The 18461-nt window shown below is 43.4% G+C and overlaps 1 long non-coding RNA gene across 2 annotated transcripts in view; it reads left to right on the forward strand.

Annotated features, from left to right (window-relative positions):
- Positions 1 to 18461, forward strand: part of LOC138853789 (uncharacterized) — an 87650-nt gene that overhangs the window by 54283 nt on the left and 14906 nt on the right. Inside the window, exons 1-2 of one of the 2 annotated variants that reach the window (XR_011392948.1) lie at positions 14961 to 14998; positions 15161 to 15425. This is a non-coding gene — a long non-coding RNA (uncharacterized lncRNA). Of the gene's footprint in view, positions 1 to 14960; positions 14999 to 15160; positions 15426 to 18461 lie in introns of those variants that run through there. The other variant, XR_011392949.1, reaches the window with a different exon arrangement.

Raw genomic sequence — 18461 nt, forward strand, 5'->3', positions numbered from 1 at the left:
CTTCTTCTTCTTCTTCTCACCTTCTGCAAGATAATGAATCCTTGCCAAGACACTCGCGTCAAATACTTTGATATGCTCTCCCACTAGTCTTCTTAAAGAAGGCTGGGATAGCCTCCCGTCTGTTTTTTTCGTTAGCTACGGTAAATGTTAAAGTCTCTGTACGACCATGTAGTACATTAATTGTCACTACAGTGTTACTACAGTTTAGTCTACATTGTTACTACTGTTCATACTACAGTGTTACTATAGTTTAGACTACAGTGGTACTACAGTTTAAGCTACAGTGTTAATACTGTTCAGACTACAGTGTTCCTACTGTTTAGAGTACAGTGTTTCTACTGTTCAGACTACAGTGTTAGTCTACAGTGTTTCTTAAAAAAAAAACATGAATTTAGTCACTACATGTTATATGACTTGTCAAAATTTCTTTTAACTTTCAAAACGTTTTCGTTAGTTGATAGCAGAAAGGAGACATGATAACTACATACAAGATGACTCAAGAAACCGTAATAACACTATTGCAAACAAACCACAGAACCTCCCTAGGGTGTATAGAAATATACGTAATTGGATAACTCTTATTAGAGACGCTGGCCCAGTGGTTAGCGCACTGGCCTGCGAGTTTTAGAAATTCACCTGCCGAGGGTTCAATCCCTCACCCGTTCCGTAATTTGATTTGCATGTAAGATCACAGAACAATGGGAAAAAATACATCTAAAATAATTTTTTTTCACCGTCGAGAGGAAGAAGAAAAAGCCACAGTTGTAAACCAAGGAAAAAAAAAATTTCTTACAGAGTTGTAAACTGGAAAAGTAAACACAGAAGCAGTATAATGTAATCCTTGATTGACAACGTTTCGCCCACACAGTGGGCTTTATCAAGTCACAAACTTCCAATTATTTCCAGAGTTGTAAACTGCTAGAGCATGATCCAGGAGGAGGTAGTATGTGGTATATCTAATGTAAGAGGTGGTATATGGTATATCCAACGGTAGTATGTGTTATATCCACTGGAGTTAGTATGAAGTGCATCCACTGGAATTTTTTAAAGATTTATATAACTAACAACAAACACTGAAGAAGAGACACCAGCAGCACAAATCTGCTGCTGTAACAAATACACAATCCCAATAGGTAATCACACACTGTATTGACATGAGGCGATGCGCTATATTGTTCCGAGAGTTTGTAGTCCCATCCCCGAGTTGTTTCAAGCTTGACATACAAATATAGAGAAATGGGGGGGGGGTGATGGGGGGTAATCCTCCTCTCCCCAGATAGCATTCCAGTGACCCAAAACCATTTAGGTCACAGATTAAGAGGAGAGGAGAGGGTTTGCCTTGTATCAGTCGCCACGTTAGGTCAACACAGGTATATTACTTCGGCTAACCAGCTTGGCCTATTCTGTTTACTCGGCTTATTGCGCTACAAGAACAATTTTTTGTGTGTGTGTTTGCTAAAAATAATAGAGTTTTCGTGAGCTTTTTGTCGTGGTGAGTATATTCTCGCAATGTTTGGTATATTGCTGATTGGTAACCGAAATGCTAGAATATTTCCGTGCGTTATTTTTTTATTTCTTTATAAATATATACCATGTGTGTACAAGAACCTGCTGTACGTTTGTGTGGTATGCTGACGCACATGCAACACGTACATATACTACGTACACAGAATCCAAATATGCAATACGTATCTATTAAACGTCACGAAACAGCAGGTATATAGACTACGCACGTGGAACAAGAATATGTAGTACGTACAGGCAACACGTACAGGAAATAGTTAACTGTGATGAAAATGGTCTTGGAAATAGACTAGTTGAAGAATGAGACACTTGTGGAACTTTTGAGAACCTTATTGAGGAAACATTTCGCCAGCCAGTGACTTCTTCAGTCCAGTGAAGAGAATAACAGAAATATTAAAGAAATATCTCGCTCTTCAACAGCCAGAAGTGCATAGATATGGACTAACTGTGAAGGTAACTGGATATATATGTTCTCTCTCATTATATATCAGTAGGAAATACCAGCACCATCAAAGACTAAAAGAGAAGCAGCCAATCTTGAGAGCAGTGACGCTGGTGTTTACATTGTTCCGTGTGGGGGAAGGTAGAAAGTGTACGCTGGAGGGACGGGGATTTCAGGAATCCATAAACGTGTATTAGAGAACATAAATATGCCAGCACATCTACCATGGACGTGTGTGTGTGTGTGTGTGTGTGTACTCGCCTATTTGTGGTTGCAGGGGTCGAGACTCCAAGGAGTGTGTGTGTAATCTGGCCAAAGGAGACTCCAAGATGATTCTTGTCTAAACATCCCAAAATTAATTCATTTCAGTAATGTGAGTTAATACTAATTTGAGCAACACTTTAATGTTAGTAAGGTTAAGTTAGGTTTCTAGGTTAGTTTTGGTGTAAAATTAAAACAGGAAAAGAAAAATAGGAGATGTTATTTTGCGTGAAGTGTATCTATTATTTGCGTGAGATAAAAACTAGGAAGTATCTATTTAATGCAGTTTGACTTGTTTCATCTGTTTGCTTCACCTTCATACAATACCAGACACGACATAAACACTGGCCCCAGCACTGTACGTTGCCCTTGCAACGTACAGTGCTCTCTAAGTTCCTTGAACATGTCGTAAATGTTACTTAGATGCAGCGTATACCTCTATTAAAAGCAACGTTTCCCTACTATGGGAAACATCGCGGCTGACAAAGGAGTCCACTACACCAACGTGCCACTTGCTGCATTTTGCCCTTGCTGTGACTTACTAATCACGGTAAAGAGAGGCTGTCAAGGCAGTGATGATCCTGGCACTGTCTCGTGAGCGCCGTGACCCTCCCACTGCCACTCTGCCACTCTGGAGGCTTTGCTCCTCTTTTGTCCCGTCACTTAAGGCAGCAATTTGTCACTTTCTCTACCGGGAAGCATTTTTATCACAATTGCTTAATAATCACCGTGTGTGAGTGTGTGTGTGTGTGTGTGTGTGTGTGTGTGTGTGTGTGTGTGTGTGTGAATGAGGGTGTACACAGGCTGGGCAGCTTGTACACACACACACACACACACACACACACACACACACACACACACACACACACACACACACACCACTGGGTTTCGAGGTGGCGGCTCAGTCAAGGAGTGGACGACACTGTGTAACAGTCAGAATTCCACTGTTATCATTTCATTGAGGGTGATCCCTTGTAATGACTACTGCTGGGGTGGTGTGTGTGTGTGAGAGAGAGAAGGAAGAAGGCTGGAATGGAGGTGAGGAATTAAGGATGGATGGAGGGGAGGAATGAAGTACTGGAAGAACAGAGGAACGGAACACGGGGAATGAGAGAGGTACACGAACAAGGAGTTAGAGAAGGAAGAAAAGGTCGGGAGAGGACGAGAAGGATGGAACGGATAGAGGATGGCGTGAAACTCTATCTTCAACGCTTCTATCGCCTTCTGGAAAGAAAAATATCAGTTTTTATTTCTACGCTCCACAAGTGTAAATCTGCCTGTTTACTATCGTAGTTAATAAACCAGAAGATGAGAATGTATCATTCGCGAGGCTTCACGGTCAGTGCTCGTGGGGTTTTAAAATAAATTTCGAGATAATAAGTCCCTCAGGGACTGATTACCTCAAACTCCTTCTGATCTTCACCATTCTTTGTATTGGACTTATGAAGCCACTGTGTGGCGAAACGTCCTCAATAAAGATTCCCAAGTGTTACATATGTGTCTAATTTATCAACTTTTCTGTTCTCTGAGCCATTTATGTACATTAAATAAAAAAGTTGGTTTTCATGGAATAACTGGAAACTGCCTGTTCGATAGGCTTCAAACCTTCAACGCTGGAGTGTCTTAGAGAAAGGGCCGGAAAAATTGAAATGTGGGTTTTCATTCGATAACTTACGAATGATTCATCCGATCGGGTTCAAATATTCAGTGCTGATAACTTGTTAATGCAACTTCGGCTTGGCTTCAAACTTAAAATGCTTGCCTATCTACGGATTTTTTGGTGGTAATTTGCCATTTTTTTCATGAACATATTGGGATATTAGTTTCCATCTGATAACTAGCAAATCCCTCTGTATAAATCCTTTTGCGTGTCTTGGGGTAGAGGAGGCTGGGCTTGTGGGACGCGGGGACCAAAATACATCTAGTTTCCACCCTTTTAATGGCGGTATAAATTTTTTTTCCTGTCTTTCATGCCCTTAACTAAATCATCACTTCAACTCTTCCCATCAAAGAAGCACTTTGATGCTGGCGAAGGGCTCTAGATCCATGGAACTGGATTAAACGTGATTATATTCCATCCCCCCAGGCACTCCTACGGATTTAGCGCTTCTCCGTGAATGCAATAATCATTTCATTTTATGACCCAGTATATGATTACCACGTCTCATTTCCTCCCATTTTCTTTTGTTTGAAGCCAGAATGGTGTGTAACGACGTGGGTTGTTTATCCCCTCGAGAGTAATAAAAGACAGACTTAAATTATCAAGATTTACATAATTAAACTCCGGGTCAAAGGAGTTATTTTTATGTGTCAGTGACTTACAGACATATTATGGCGTGTTTGTATTTCTTATAATCCTAATTTCACAATTTATGCCCAGGAGCAGTATTTTTTTAATCGACCGTGAAACAGGAAAGGTGATGGAAGGTAACTAGGAGTTCTGGAGGACTGAGGGACTGAGGGACTGCACGATGCTGTCCCTCAGAATGCAGGGAACTGCGATACAAGAAGAAGTCACGCAGATTTATATTTTGTTGTCGAAGTAGCTAGTTTATGTGCACCCCGTATCCATCTTGTGGAGGTTGCACAAGAGTATAAGGACTTCAAGAGTGTATAAATTTTTAGTGGAGGGAAGGCAGGGTAGGGGTCGGCCTAGGAAAGGTTGGAGAGAGGGGGTAGAGGAGGTTTTGTGTGCGAGGGGCTTGGACTTCCAGCAAGCATGTGTGAGCGTGTTAGATAGGAGCGAATGGAGACAAATGGTTTATAGGACTTGACGTGCTGTTGGAGTGTGAGCAGGGTAACATTTACGAAGGGATTCAGGGAAACTGGCAGGCCGAACTTGAGTCCTGGAGATGGGAAGTACAGTGCACTCTGAAGGAAGGGTATTAATGTTGCAGTTTTATAACTGTAGTGTCACCACACCTCTGGCACGACAGTGATGGGGTGAATGATGAAAGTTTTTCTTTTTCGGCCCACCCTGCCTTGGTGGGAGACTTCCGATATATATATATATATATATATATATATATATATATATATATATATATATATATATATATATATATATATATATATATATATATATATATATATATATATGCAATAAGATCACAGTAAACAGGTGATTTCAGAATATTGATAATGTGAGTAGTCACGAAAGCGCTTGGAATTTCTCTATTCCTTCAGAGTGGTTGTTTTGCATATATATATATATATATATATATATATATATATATATATATATATATATATATATATATATACACATACACACACACACACACACACACACACACACACACACACACACACACATGACGGAAGGAATAGACTCAGAAGTGTCTCTGTAGATGATGTGAATTGATGAGAAGAATTCAATCGGACGAGGATCAGGCAGAACTACAAAGAGGTTTGGACAGGCTGCAGGCCTGGTCCAAAAACTGGCTCCTGGAGTTCAACCCCACCAAGTTCAAAGTCATGAAGATTGGGAAAGGGCAAAGAAAACCACAGACGGAGTACAGTCTAGGGGGCCCAGAGACTACAAACCTAACTCAAGGAAAAGAATCTTGGGGTGAATATAACACCAGACACATCTCTTGAGGCACACATCAACCAAATAACTCCTGCAGCATATGGGCGCCTAGAAAACCTAAGAATAGCATTCCGACATCTCAACATGGAATCGTTCAGGACCCTGTACACCGTGTACGTTGGCCCATATTGGAGTATGAAGCACCAGTTTAGAATCCACACCTAGCCAAGCACGTAAGGAAACTAGAGAAAGTGCAAAGGAGTTCAGGGGCATGTCCTACGAGGAGAGGTTAAGGGAAATCGACCTGACGACACTGGAGGACGGGAGAAATAGGGAATGATATGATAACGACATATAAAATACTGAGAGAAATCGACAAGGTGGGCAGAGACAGGATGTTCCAGAGATTGGACACAGTAACAATGGGGATACAGTTGGAAGTTGAAGACTCAGATGAATCACAGGGATGTTAAGAAGTATTTGTTCAGTCACAGAATAGTCAGGAAGTGGAACTGTCTGGGAAGTTAAGTTCTCAGTAGTAGTACCAGTTCCTAATAACCAGTGTACCAGTAGATGACTCACTACCAACCGTCTCTGCGTGAATCACTGACTGTATTCATATTGCTGCTGACCATAGCAGGATTTCAAACACCCCCTCACACATAGGCACTGGTGGGTCAGTCAAGATAGAGAGCAGAGAGAGGCAGGTCGGCTGTTGGCGCTTTCCATACTTCCCGTTATATATTATACGTACTACCAGCCTACGTGAGTATTCTTACCCTATCCACGTATCGAAAACCCACATGACAAAGTAGTGGAGGCAGGATCCATACATAGCATTAAGAAGAGGTATGATAAAGCTCATAGAGCATGATGAGTGACCTAGAAGTGGCCAGTGAAGAGGCGGGACCAGGAGCTGTGAATCGACCCCTGCAACCACAACTATGTGAGTACAACTAGGTGAATACACACACACACACACACACACACACACACACACACACAAGGAAAAAGATCTTGGGGTGAGCATAACGCCAGGCACATCTCCTGAAGCGCACACCAACCAAATAACTGCTGCAGCATATGGGCGCCTAGCAAACCTCAGAACAGCATTCCGACATCTTAATAAGGAATCGTTCAGGACCCTGTACACCGTATACGTTAGGCCCATATTGGAGTATGCGGCACCAGTTTGGAACCCACACCTAGCCAAGCACGTAAAGAAACTAGAGAAAGTGCAAAGGTTTGCAACAAGACTAGTCCCAGAGCTAAGAGGTATGTCCTACGAGGAGAGGTTAAGGGAAATCAACCTGACGACACTGGAGGACAGGAGAGATAGGAGGGACATGATAACGACATACAAAATACTGAGAAGAATTGACAAGGTGGACAAAGACAGGATGTTCCAGAGATTGGACATAGTAACAAGGGGACACAGTTGGAAGTTGAAGACACAGATGAATCACAGGGATGTTAGGAAGTATTTCTTCAGCCACAGAGTAGTCAGGAAGTGGAATAGTTTGGGAAGCGATGTAGTGGAGGCAGGATCCATACATAGCTTTAAGCAGAGGTATGATAAAGCTCACGGTACAGGGAGAGTGACCTAGTAGCGACCAGTGAAGAGGCCGGGCCAGGAGCTTGGACTCGACCCCTGCAACCTTAACTAGGTGAGTACAACTAGGTGAGCACACACACACACACACACACACACACACACACACACACACACACAGCACACGCAGACTCTTTCTCTCTCCATCCTCTCCCTCTCCTCCCTCACCCTCTACCTTTCTCCCCACCACCATAACACACTATCCTGACCACCATCACTGCTGACCTGGCCATCACCGCCCGGGAGATGATTGGCTGCGAGGCGTGATAATTCACACTCTGGGCGTGATCCTTCACACCTTCCCACCAATCATCTCCAGTGTTTATGACGCCGCTGCCAATGGTGTGACGCCACGTCGGCGATTTTCACACCAGTGGTGCTAACTCTCACGCCCCGCGGACCGCGGTCTCGTAGGCTCCGCCAATCACAGACCAGTTTTCAAGATCCCCTTTCGTTCCCCTCCTCCAAACAATGTCTCCTTACATAGGCAGAACCTTTTTTTCCCTTTTTCCCTGAGAGTATCTCTGTGTATATACACCGAGAAGTATGTTAATCTGTGTATATACACCGCGAAGTGTGTATCATTCTGTATATATATATATATATATATATATATATATATATATATATATATATATATATATATATATATATATATATAGGTAGGTAGTAGGTTGGTAGACAGCAACCGCCCAGGGAAGTACTACCGTCCTGCCAGATGACTGTGAAACAAAAATCTGTAACTGTTTTGCATGATGGTAGGATTGCTGGTTTCTTTTTCTGTCTCATAAACACGCTAGATAACAGGGATATCTTGCTACTCCTACTTACACTTTGGTCACACTTCACAGACACGCACATGCATATATATATATACATACATCTAGGTTTTTCTCCTTTTTCTAAATAGCTCTTGTTCTTCTTTATTTCTTCTATTGTCCATGGGGAAGTGAAAAAGAATCTTTCCTCCGTAAGCCATGCGTGTCGTATGAGGCGACTAAAATGCCGGGAGCAATGGGCTGGTAACCCCTTCTCCTGTAGACATTTACTAAAAAAGAGAAGAAGAAAAACTTTATGAAACTGGGATGCTTAAATGTGCGTGGATGTAGTGCGGATGACAAGAAACAGATGATTGCTGATGTTATGAATGAAAACAAGTTGGATGTCCTGGCCCTAAGCGAAACAAAGCTGAAGGGGGTAGGGGAGTTTCGGTGGGGGGAAATAAATGGGATTAAATCTGGAGTATCTGAGAGAGTTAGAGCAAAGGAAGGGGTAGCAGTAATGTTGAAGGATCAGTTATGGAAGGAGAAAAGAGAATATGAATGTGTAAATTCAAGAATTATGTGGATTAAAGTAAAGGTTGGATGCGAAAAGTGGGTCATAATAAGCGTGTATGCACCTGGAGAAGAGAGGAATGTAGAGGAGAGAGAGAGATTTTGGGACATGTTAAGTGAATGTATAGGAGCCTTTGAACCAAGTGAGAGAGAAATTGTGGTAGGGGACCTGAATGCTAAAGTAGGAGAAACTTTTAGAGAGGGTGTGGTAGGTAAGTTTGGGGTGCCAGGTGTAAATGATAATGGGAGCCCTTTGATTGAACTTTGTATAGAAAGGGGTTTAGTTATAGGTAATGCATATTTTAAGAAAAAGAGGATAAATAAGTATACAAGATATGATGTAGGGCGAAATGACAGTAGTTTGTTGGATTATGTATTGGTAGATAAAAGACTGTTGAGTAGACTTCAGGATGTACATGTTTATAGAGGGGCCACAGATATATCAGATCACTTTCTAGTTGTAGCTACACTGAGAGTAAAAGGTAGATGGGATACAAGGAGAATTATTTCCCAGTAAAAGTAGGCCTTAGACAAGGATGTGTGATGTCACCGTGGTTGTTTAATATATTTATAGATGGGGTTGTAAGAGAAGTAAATGCGAGGGTCTTGGCAAGAGGCGTGGAGTTAAAAGATAAAGAATCACACACAAAGTGGGAGTTGTCACAGTTGCTCTTTGCTGATGACACTGTGCTCTTGGGAGATTCTGAAGAGAAGTTGCAGAGATTGGTGGATGAATTTGGTAGGGTATGCAAAAGAAGAAAATTAAAAGTGAATACAGGAAAGAGTAAGGTTATGAGGATAACAAAAAGATTAGGTGATGAAAGATTGGATATCAGATTGGAGGGAGAGAGTATGGAGGAGGTGAATGTATTCAGATATTTGGGAGTGGACGTGTCAGCGGATGGGTCTATGAAAGATGAGGTGAATCATAGAATTGATGAGGGGAAAAGGGTGGTGCACTTAGGAGTCTGTGGAGACAAAGAAATTTGTCCTTGGAGGCAAAGAGGGGAGTGTATGAGAGTATAGTTTTACCAACGCTCGTATATGGGTGTGAAGCATGGGTGATGAATGTTGCAGCGAGGAGAAGGCTGGAGGCAGTGGAGATGTCATGTCTGAGAGCAATGTGTGGTGTGAATATAATGCAGAGAATTCGTAGTTCGGAAGTTAGGAGGAGGTGCGGGATTACCAAAACTGTTGTCCAGAGGGCTGAGGAAGGGTTGTTGAGGTGGTTCGGACATGTAGAGAGAATGGAGCGAAAAAGAATGACTTCAAGAGTGTATCAGTCTGTAGTGGAAGGAAGGCGGGGTAGGGGTCGGCCTAGGAAAGGTTTTAGGGAGGGGGTAAAGGAGGTTTTGTGTGCGAGGGGCTTGGACTTCCAGCAGACATGCGTGAGCGTGTTTGATAGGAGTGAATGGAGACAAATGGTTTTTAATACTTGACGTGCTGTTGGAGTATGAGCAAAGTAACATTTATGAAGGGGTTCAGGGAAACCGGCAGGCCGGACTTGAGTCCTGGAGATGGTAAGTACAGTGCCTGCACTCTGAAGGAGGGGTGTTAATGTTGCAGTTTAAAAACTGTGGTGTAAAGCACCGTTCTGGCAAGACAGTGATGGAGTGAATGATGGTGAAAGTTTTTCTTTTTCGGGCCACCCTGCTTTAGTGGGAATCGGCCAGTGTGATAATAATATATATATATATATATATATATATATATATATATATATATATATATATATATACACCACGAAGCGCGTATCTCTGTGTATATACACCGATAGGTGTGTACTTTGTGTATCTCCCAATGTATGTACGCAGGTGTCACGGCTACTTTCCTATATACCAAATTTTAAGAGCATTATCCTTCAAGGGGATGTTGGGAGTGGTGGAGGGGAGGTCCTTGACGCTGATAAATGCCTCTAATTCCAAGGAAGTGGAGCTATTCTTCCCTTTCTTTGAATGCAACTTTTGCGCCTCCCATTCCCCAGGTACTCGACGACCCTTGCGGATATAGCGCTTCAGCGTGAAAATATAATGTAGGGCCACTTCGGGAAGGCGCCGTCAGAGGCAGCCAGTAGATCTCTCTTTTCAAGCGAACTGCAACCTACGTTACATATCTGTTACATAGCTGTTAGATATCTGTTGGATATCTGTTGGATGTATGTTTGATATCTGTTAGAGATCTATTGGATATATGTTGATATCTGTTAGATATGTGTTTGTTTTCGAGCCACTAGGTTGCAGGTTGCAGCCTCGTCCATTCGCACAAAGTGACCAGAGCGAACCTCTCCTTTTGAAACCGGTGCAGTGTAGGGCCTGCACCCTCACATGACTGTTTCAGAGGTGTGACGAATGTGAATATTTCAGTGGTGTGAGGAATATATCAGCATATACCTCTTTTTTCCCTCCCTGGCTGCTATCTGCAGAATGTTTTCACAACCTGTCAACATTTAAGTTGTGTTATGGTGTGAAGTGAAGCCTCTACCTGGGCCGGAATTTGACGACTCGACATGGAGGGATGTTATGTAAGGTGATTACTGTGTTATAGTGTGGAGAATGAGGAAGGAAGAGAGAGAGATAGAGACAGACAGAAGAGATAAGGGAAGGAGGAGTGACAGTCAATTGAACTGTGGCTGGCAGAATGTGAGGATGGGGAGCCTACAGCGCTCCGTACAGTCTCAAGAATTTAGTGGAGAATCTTGCGAGTTCTGTATCCCGGTTTATCCCTCAATCCCGCTTATCCTTTCATTATATCTTTCCCTCCATGGCTGATAGAAGTGCAACAGACGGATAAGTAACAGTAGTCATTTCGTTCTCAGATTATCACCGTGTCCTTTCAGCTTGTCAACAGGCTTATTGTAGAGTCTTTCAGTTTCCCTTTAATCTGACTAATAAACCAGCTCTCCGTTTATTTGTAAATATTACGGTGCTGTGTTTCATATTCCAGTTTATTTATAATTATAATAATATAATCTACTTACCTTATATGTATATAATGTTATTCCAACGTAGTACTTTGCGCTTGTTGGGAAAGAGAGAATGAGAGAAAATAGTGTGGTGGAACACAACCTAGACCTCTGAGCTTCATTACAGAGTTGGGGTAATTAGCCACTAATTAGTGATTAATTAAGTAATTGAACCACACCGAGAGATGTGGTTTAATTTATTGGGTTTATTGCACTAACGCGCACACACACACACACACACACACACACACACACACACACACACACACACACACACACACACACACACACACACACACACACACAGCTATGAATCGACCCCTGCATCCACAGCCAGGTGAGTACACACATAATTACCTACTGCAGAGTATAATTAGCAACTTTTCCTTCACAATTCAATCACCATCATCAATATTTTTTTCTGAAAAATATCGTAATTACAATTATAAAACCAACATTGAAAATACAAGATGATATTAAATTAAAAATAATGAAATAAAACCTGCCAAGGAGAAGAACGTGTTTTTAGTGTGCCATGACTTAGGTGACTACTGGCTGGTGATATCCTCGGTGCTGTGTTTACTCTTGAGTTCTTCTCTGAACCTTGTAGCATTTTTCCATTCATTATATACTCAGTGTCCGGAATCTGTTCGGGTCCTCTATGTCGATACTAAGACACAATATATGGTTTTGTGGCATTTTACTGGGAATATGTTTCGCCCACCAGGGATTTTATCAGTTAATAAAGTCTCTGGCAGGGCAAAACGTCTTAACCGTAAAATGCCACAAACCCGCATATTGTGTCTTAGTAACATACTTGTCGTTAAGACCGGTGATATGTAAGTCCTGCTGCAGCCTCTCTCAGTTTGCTGCGGTACTGCTTGAGTCTACTCCGGTTCTTCTTGAACTACCTGAGTACAAATCGCAGATCACGGCCAGTGAGTCCTAGGATTCACCTTGCCATAGGTTCGAACCTCACCCGTCCTTTGATTTGTTTGCAGTCGCGTTACCATGATTTCGCGAGACCTGAGTACAGATAGGTAACGTGTCCGTCTCGGTTGGAGGAGAGAGTCTCTTTCCTGGAGCTGGAATAACCCACACGGGTTTACCTTTTCTCGTAAATATACAATAATACGGATATTCATTCTCTCTGCTCAACGACGTCCACAAGTTGACTGACTTTGTTGAAGATGTTGAGTTCAGTTTTGTGTTGAACATTTAGAACCTCCTGAGTTTAGTTTTGTGTTGATCAGGTAGGAACTTGTCCTCTCTCTCCTTCCCTCCTTACTCTTATCTTCCATGCCTCTCCCCTTCCCTTTTTATTGCCTCTCTGGCGCCTTCTGGAGAGGGACAGTGAAGTATGAAGAAAGAAAGGAAGGGATGGAGAGGGTTGAAGGAGCGGAAGGATTGTGAAGGGAAAGAGACAACTGGAAGGAAAAGAGAGAAGGAAGACATTGGAGGAGAAAAAATGGAAGGTTGAAGAGGGAAATGAGATATTTAGAAGCGGGAGGATTGACGTAGAAAAGAAAAGGATAACGAGGTAAGCAGGAAATAAGAAAAAATTAGGGTCATGGAGGGAAGTGGAGGGAAGGAGGGGAGGATCGGAGAGGTGGACGGGTGGAAGAGGAGGGTTGGAGAGGTGAAGGGGAGGATCAGAGAGGGAGGAGGATCGGAGAGGTGAAGGAGGAAAATCGAATAGGCTTGGCGCTGTATCGATTGTCATATATTGGAGGGTAGATGAAGTCATGAAACCCCCAGTGTTGCTGCTGGGGAACCTGGGGAAAGGGGGACCGAGTCCCCCTCCTTCATCCTGGGTATAAAATAGGTAAATAGAGGAGAGGGGAAAGTTCCTCCTCTCATGGGATAGAAGGAACGACTTTCCTTTCTCGAGGGGACGGTCAGGGCAGAGGGAAGGCGACCCAGTGCCCAGATGTACCTAAGGGTAAGGTAGGCTGGACGACAGTTCCCCAAGGGAAATTGAAGAAGGCAGAAGTTGAGGGGGGCAGAAGTTGAGGGGGCAGGGGAAGTTGGAGGGGGCAGGGGAAGTTGAGGGGGCTGGGGGAGGGGGTGTTCATGGGAGGGCGGATGATAATATGAGAGAGGCTTGTAGAAACACCTATATCAGCATATGAAAATAAATTTAAAGAAAGAGGTACGGATGTGGAAGCCAGAACCAGGAAAGTTCTATGAAAGTGAATGTGGAACGGAAGGAATTAACAAAATTGAGGAATTAACATAAAAAATAGGAGCAAAAAGTACAAAAAATAATAATGAAAGAAAGGAAATCAGCCACTGGGTGCGGGTTTAGGGCCCAATTCTCTCCCATTAAAGAAAATAGGACTTAGTCCAAGTTTGATAAGGATAGGAAGGGATAATGACCATTATAATATACCGTAACCTCTATCCCTTCCCTTCGCGCTCCTGTGTGACTAGTTAATGATCCAAGCAGGACCGAAACGTCTTCATAAGTTTCCTTTTCCTATGAGCGAGTTATTTGTGTAGTGTTGTGTACTTGTTGAAGGTTTCTTGCATCAAGATCACAGTCACGTTGCAGACCAGGTCTCCTAGCTAAGTCTCATGTAAATAGTTTAAAAACCGATACGTTGATAAATGAGACACTTGTGCAAGACTTGGGTATCTTTATTGTGAAAACGTTTCACCAGCCAGTGGCTTCCTCAGTCTAATACACAGATGAAAGGTGGAAGATGAGGAGTAGTTTGAGGTAATCAGTCCCTCAGCCTAGAGTCGATGTGTTCAGTTCATCAGTATTTTATCAAACGTTTCAACAGTAATGATACCCAAGCGTTGCCCAAGTGTCTCATTCACCTCGTAGTTAAGTTTCTAGTCAGTCAGACTGTTGGTGCTTGTGACACTTCAAGAATAGACGGCAGATAGCTGGTATCTGTCGACTATTCTTGAAATTCTATTTTCGCATGCATGACGTGTGTTCTTACACCATGAGCACATTTGTCAAAGGCTTTCGCTGTCAGCATATATTACGTCAGCATATTGTTTGTTTTCCGGTGTGCAAAAACATTCTAGTGATCTAGCAGTTGCCAGAGACAGGAGGGTCTTGCTTTATGCTAATGCTCTCCTGAGTTGTGTAAATGTGATTTAGTGTGTAAGAGAAAAGGGCGAGTGAGTGTTGGTTGTTAGTCTTCAGTTCCCCGGGAGGGACGGAATGGGGAGCCATCTATTGGGAAGAGGCTATACATATCTCATGTTTCGCTGTCTGACGTCTTGTTCTCAAGTCTACACCTTTCTTTTCTTTCTATTTATTTTTCTACCTACAGTGTGTGTGTTGTGATCTCTCGCTTCACTATCCTCGCAGGTCAGTCCACCTCAACACTACACAGTTCTTGCAGTTATTTGATGTCAGAATGTTATTTTATTGAACAAGTTGACGGTACAACGCAGTGTCTGCTGCTTCATTCATTGCTTATACCTTGGCTATCAACTTTGTTATATAACCTCCCATTCTTTCTGTTCTCAGTGATCAGTTGATGTCCTGGTCACCCTGGAGGAGCTGAACGAGAGAGGGTATTTCCTGCATGTTCAAGCATAGTGTACACACGGTGGTAGAATCCCGAACGTATCCAGTATCAGAGGAGATAAGAAGCTTGTCTACCCACGGTGATGTTGGTGCGGTCGTGGTAGTACCTGCAGTCCTCCTCCCAGGGAAATATGGTATTGTAAGAAGAATCAACTTTTAGTCACTAGTCTACCTCCTGACGTGGCCGAGGCTTCATCCTGTTGCTGTGAGTCTGTGGTATCACGCCTGTTTAGTTTTTGGGTGGGTGGTCAGGTCGCGGGAAATTATATTCATATTTGCTTTGCTAAATCCTTTCTTTATTCAGGATAAGATTTAATTATTAATGGTCTCGTTATACGTAACACTCGTCATTTGACTCCCTCTAAGGGAGGGTCCTTGATGCCGGGTGAAGGAGGGATCTTGATCTAGGGAGCTGGACTTGAATTTCCCTTATACCTCCCTTCCGGACTTGATTACCTTCCATTCTCCCAGGTGCTGTATGACTCTTACGGGTTGAGTGCTCTTTCCACCTATGAAGGTAATAACGTCATTTGACCTTATTGTTTCTTATCCTTTATTTTGTTCAAGGAAAAGTCCAAGAGCTCTATTTCTCTGACACTTTGGTTAGTTTTCCTAGTTCTCAACTCGCTAGTTGTCACTGTTCTAGTGTTACCACCTGCTACCACCTGTTCATCACTCGTGTATCACCATTATTGATTTTCCCTTCTGACAGCCTCATCAGTCTTTATATTACCTTCGTCATTCTCTTACACACACACACACACACACGTACACACACACACGTACACACGTACACACACACACACACACGTACACACACACACGTACACACGTACACACACGTACACACGTACACACACGTACACACGTACACACACACACACACACACACACACACACACACACACACACACACACATACCAATATCGCTGGTCAAACAGTGATGCGCTCGATAGAAATCTATAAAAAATGGAAAACGAAAAAAACTCCAATTTAATTAGATTACCATCGAGCAGAATTCCTCCCCCACCCACCAGCTTCCTTCCCCGCCACCCTGCTCAGCCGGATTGTCCGAGATAAATAGGTAAAAGCCGGATAGCCTTCGTTCATCTCGCGATGACTAGGCTGATGACAGACTGAGGGTGATGGCTGGGGTGAGGGGATATGGCTGGGGTGAGGGAAGATGACCGGGGTGAGGGGATATGGCTGGGGTGAGGGAAGATGGCCGGGGTGAGGGGATATGGCTGGGGTGAGGGAAGATGGCCGGGGTGAGGGGATATGGCTGGGGTGAGGGAAGATGGCCGGGGTGAGGGGATATGGCTGGGGTGAGGGAAGATGGCCGGGGTGAGGGGATATGGCTGGGGTGAGGGGATATGGCTGGGGTGAGGGAAGATGGCCGGGGTGAGGGGATATGGCTGTGGTGAGGGAAGATGGCCGGGGTGAGGGGATATGGCTGGGGTGAGGGAAGATGGCTGGGGTGAGGGAAGATGGCTGGGGTGATGTTTAGTGTTGGTTTTAGATTCCCATGGTGAGTATTATGATGCACATAACATTCCTGACATAAACGCCAGAAATCAAAATTGATTCCAAATCCTCGTGAACAAATGTTAAGTGGGGGGGGGGTAGTAGAAAGTGAAAGTATGACCCTTGGGCGTCCCTGTTGTAGGGGTGAGTTCACCTCGCTGCCTGTAGTGGCAGATAAACCGTCGGTGGATTAACGGGGCACCACTTTGTTTTTCAGTGGCTTTTTTTTGTAATATCCTGGTATTTACATGCTTCCCCGGAGATGCGCTGTGGGTAAGCACGCCTGAGGTGTATCCACAAAGGTGCTTCCCGCTGAAGGGGATTAGTCCAAAGTGGTTCTCCATTGCTTCCCGTTGAAGGGAAACCCTACAAAGTTCTTGCTAGATGACATGTAACATTTGTGGTATGGAGCCATCACTACTCCCCCTGCGGAATAACCCCCCATAGGTTTTGTGCTTCACGTAAAATGGTCAGGATACTTTAGATGTCTTTCCTATTTTTACCAATGTGTTCACACACTACCCTTTTTCACTGCTCTGTCTTGCCCTTTTTCTACCGGTATATACACACTACCCTTTTTCCCTTGCTTATCCTACTCTAATCATTCTCCTTCCCATCCTTGCCAGTCCCCTGGCCTAAGAACAAGGACTCTACGTGCTTTGTCATGTCGTTTGTGAGTACCAATTCCGGTACTGACCGTCCCTCTGTCTCCTTTCCCTTTTAAAGTCTTGGTCTGTCGTAATACCTTTCCTGATATTCTTGTCTTCTCTTTTAGTTTGAGGATCAGTCTCTAGTGCGGTGAAGAATCAAATATCTTCTTTCACTCCAAATATATGCTGTCGTTGAACTCTTAGTAAGTTTGTAAGACACGAGTCTTTAAACCAGTGCGGTTCTCAAGGTTCTATCATTCTTTTGCTGGTCCTCACCATTATCTTGGATAACATGAATGACAAGGTTACAGATCTGTTGTTCAGGTGTACTTGTACATGTATACATGCGAGCGCGCTGGTGTACGTACGTACCTTATTAAATTTTTCCTCCACCTCCCATCTCATCGTTACTACCCCTACCTCTCTACCAATTTCGGAATCAATCAGACCTCTATCACAGTTATTTGCTTCCATTGTTGTTAAAACCATCGCAGTGAGCCATGTGTGATTCCCCGTCACAAGGAGAAGATTCATGTAATCTAGGTCAGCTCTGGAGTCATTATCACAGGGCTGTAACTACCCGGTTCCTTCCGCTTGTCACTGGTATTAGTAGATCTCCAGTGACATTGAAACCCGACGCTCCTACACTACCTTTTTCTAATTCCTCCTCTCTCTCTCTCTCTCTCTCTCTCTCTCTCTCTCTCTCTCTCTCTCTCTCTCTCTCTCTCCCACCTACAAGACCCAAACTTCTCTTTTCCTACCCCTCACCCACCACTCTCGCCTACCTACCTCCCTCTTTTCCCCTCAGACGCCCTGTTCCTCCCCTCACACAAACACCTGAGTCCTAAAAATGTTTTTTTTTATATGGTAATCGTTGACATAGTAGTGTAGGTAACTAGTGATACACCAGGGATAGTACAGGCTAGGATAACTTAAGTTTTACATATGGTGTAAAATCACACACACACACACACACACACACACATTCTCTCGCAGTCATGTTTAGTGAATAATAGATTGCACGAAAAACACCAGCTGGGACGTGCTGGCTCTTGTTTAGGGAATG

This window comes from Cherax quadricarinatus, chromosome 40 (assembly GCF_038502225.1).
Source record: "Cherax quadricarinatus isolate ZL_2023a chromosome 40, ASM3850222v1, whole genome shotgun sequence".
NCBI lineage: Eukaryota > Metazoa > Arthropoda > Malacostraca > Decapoda > Parastacidae > Cherax > Cherax quadricarinatus.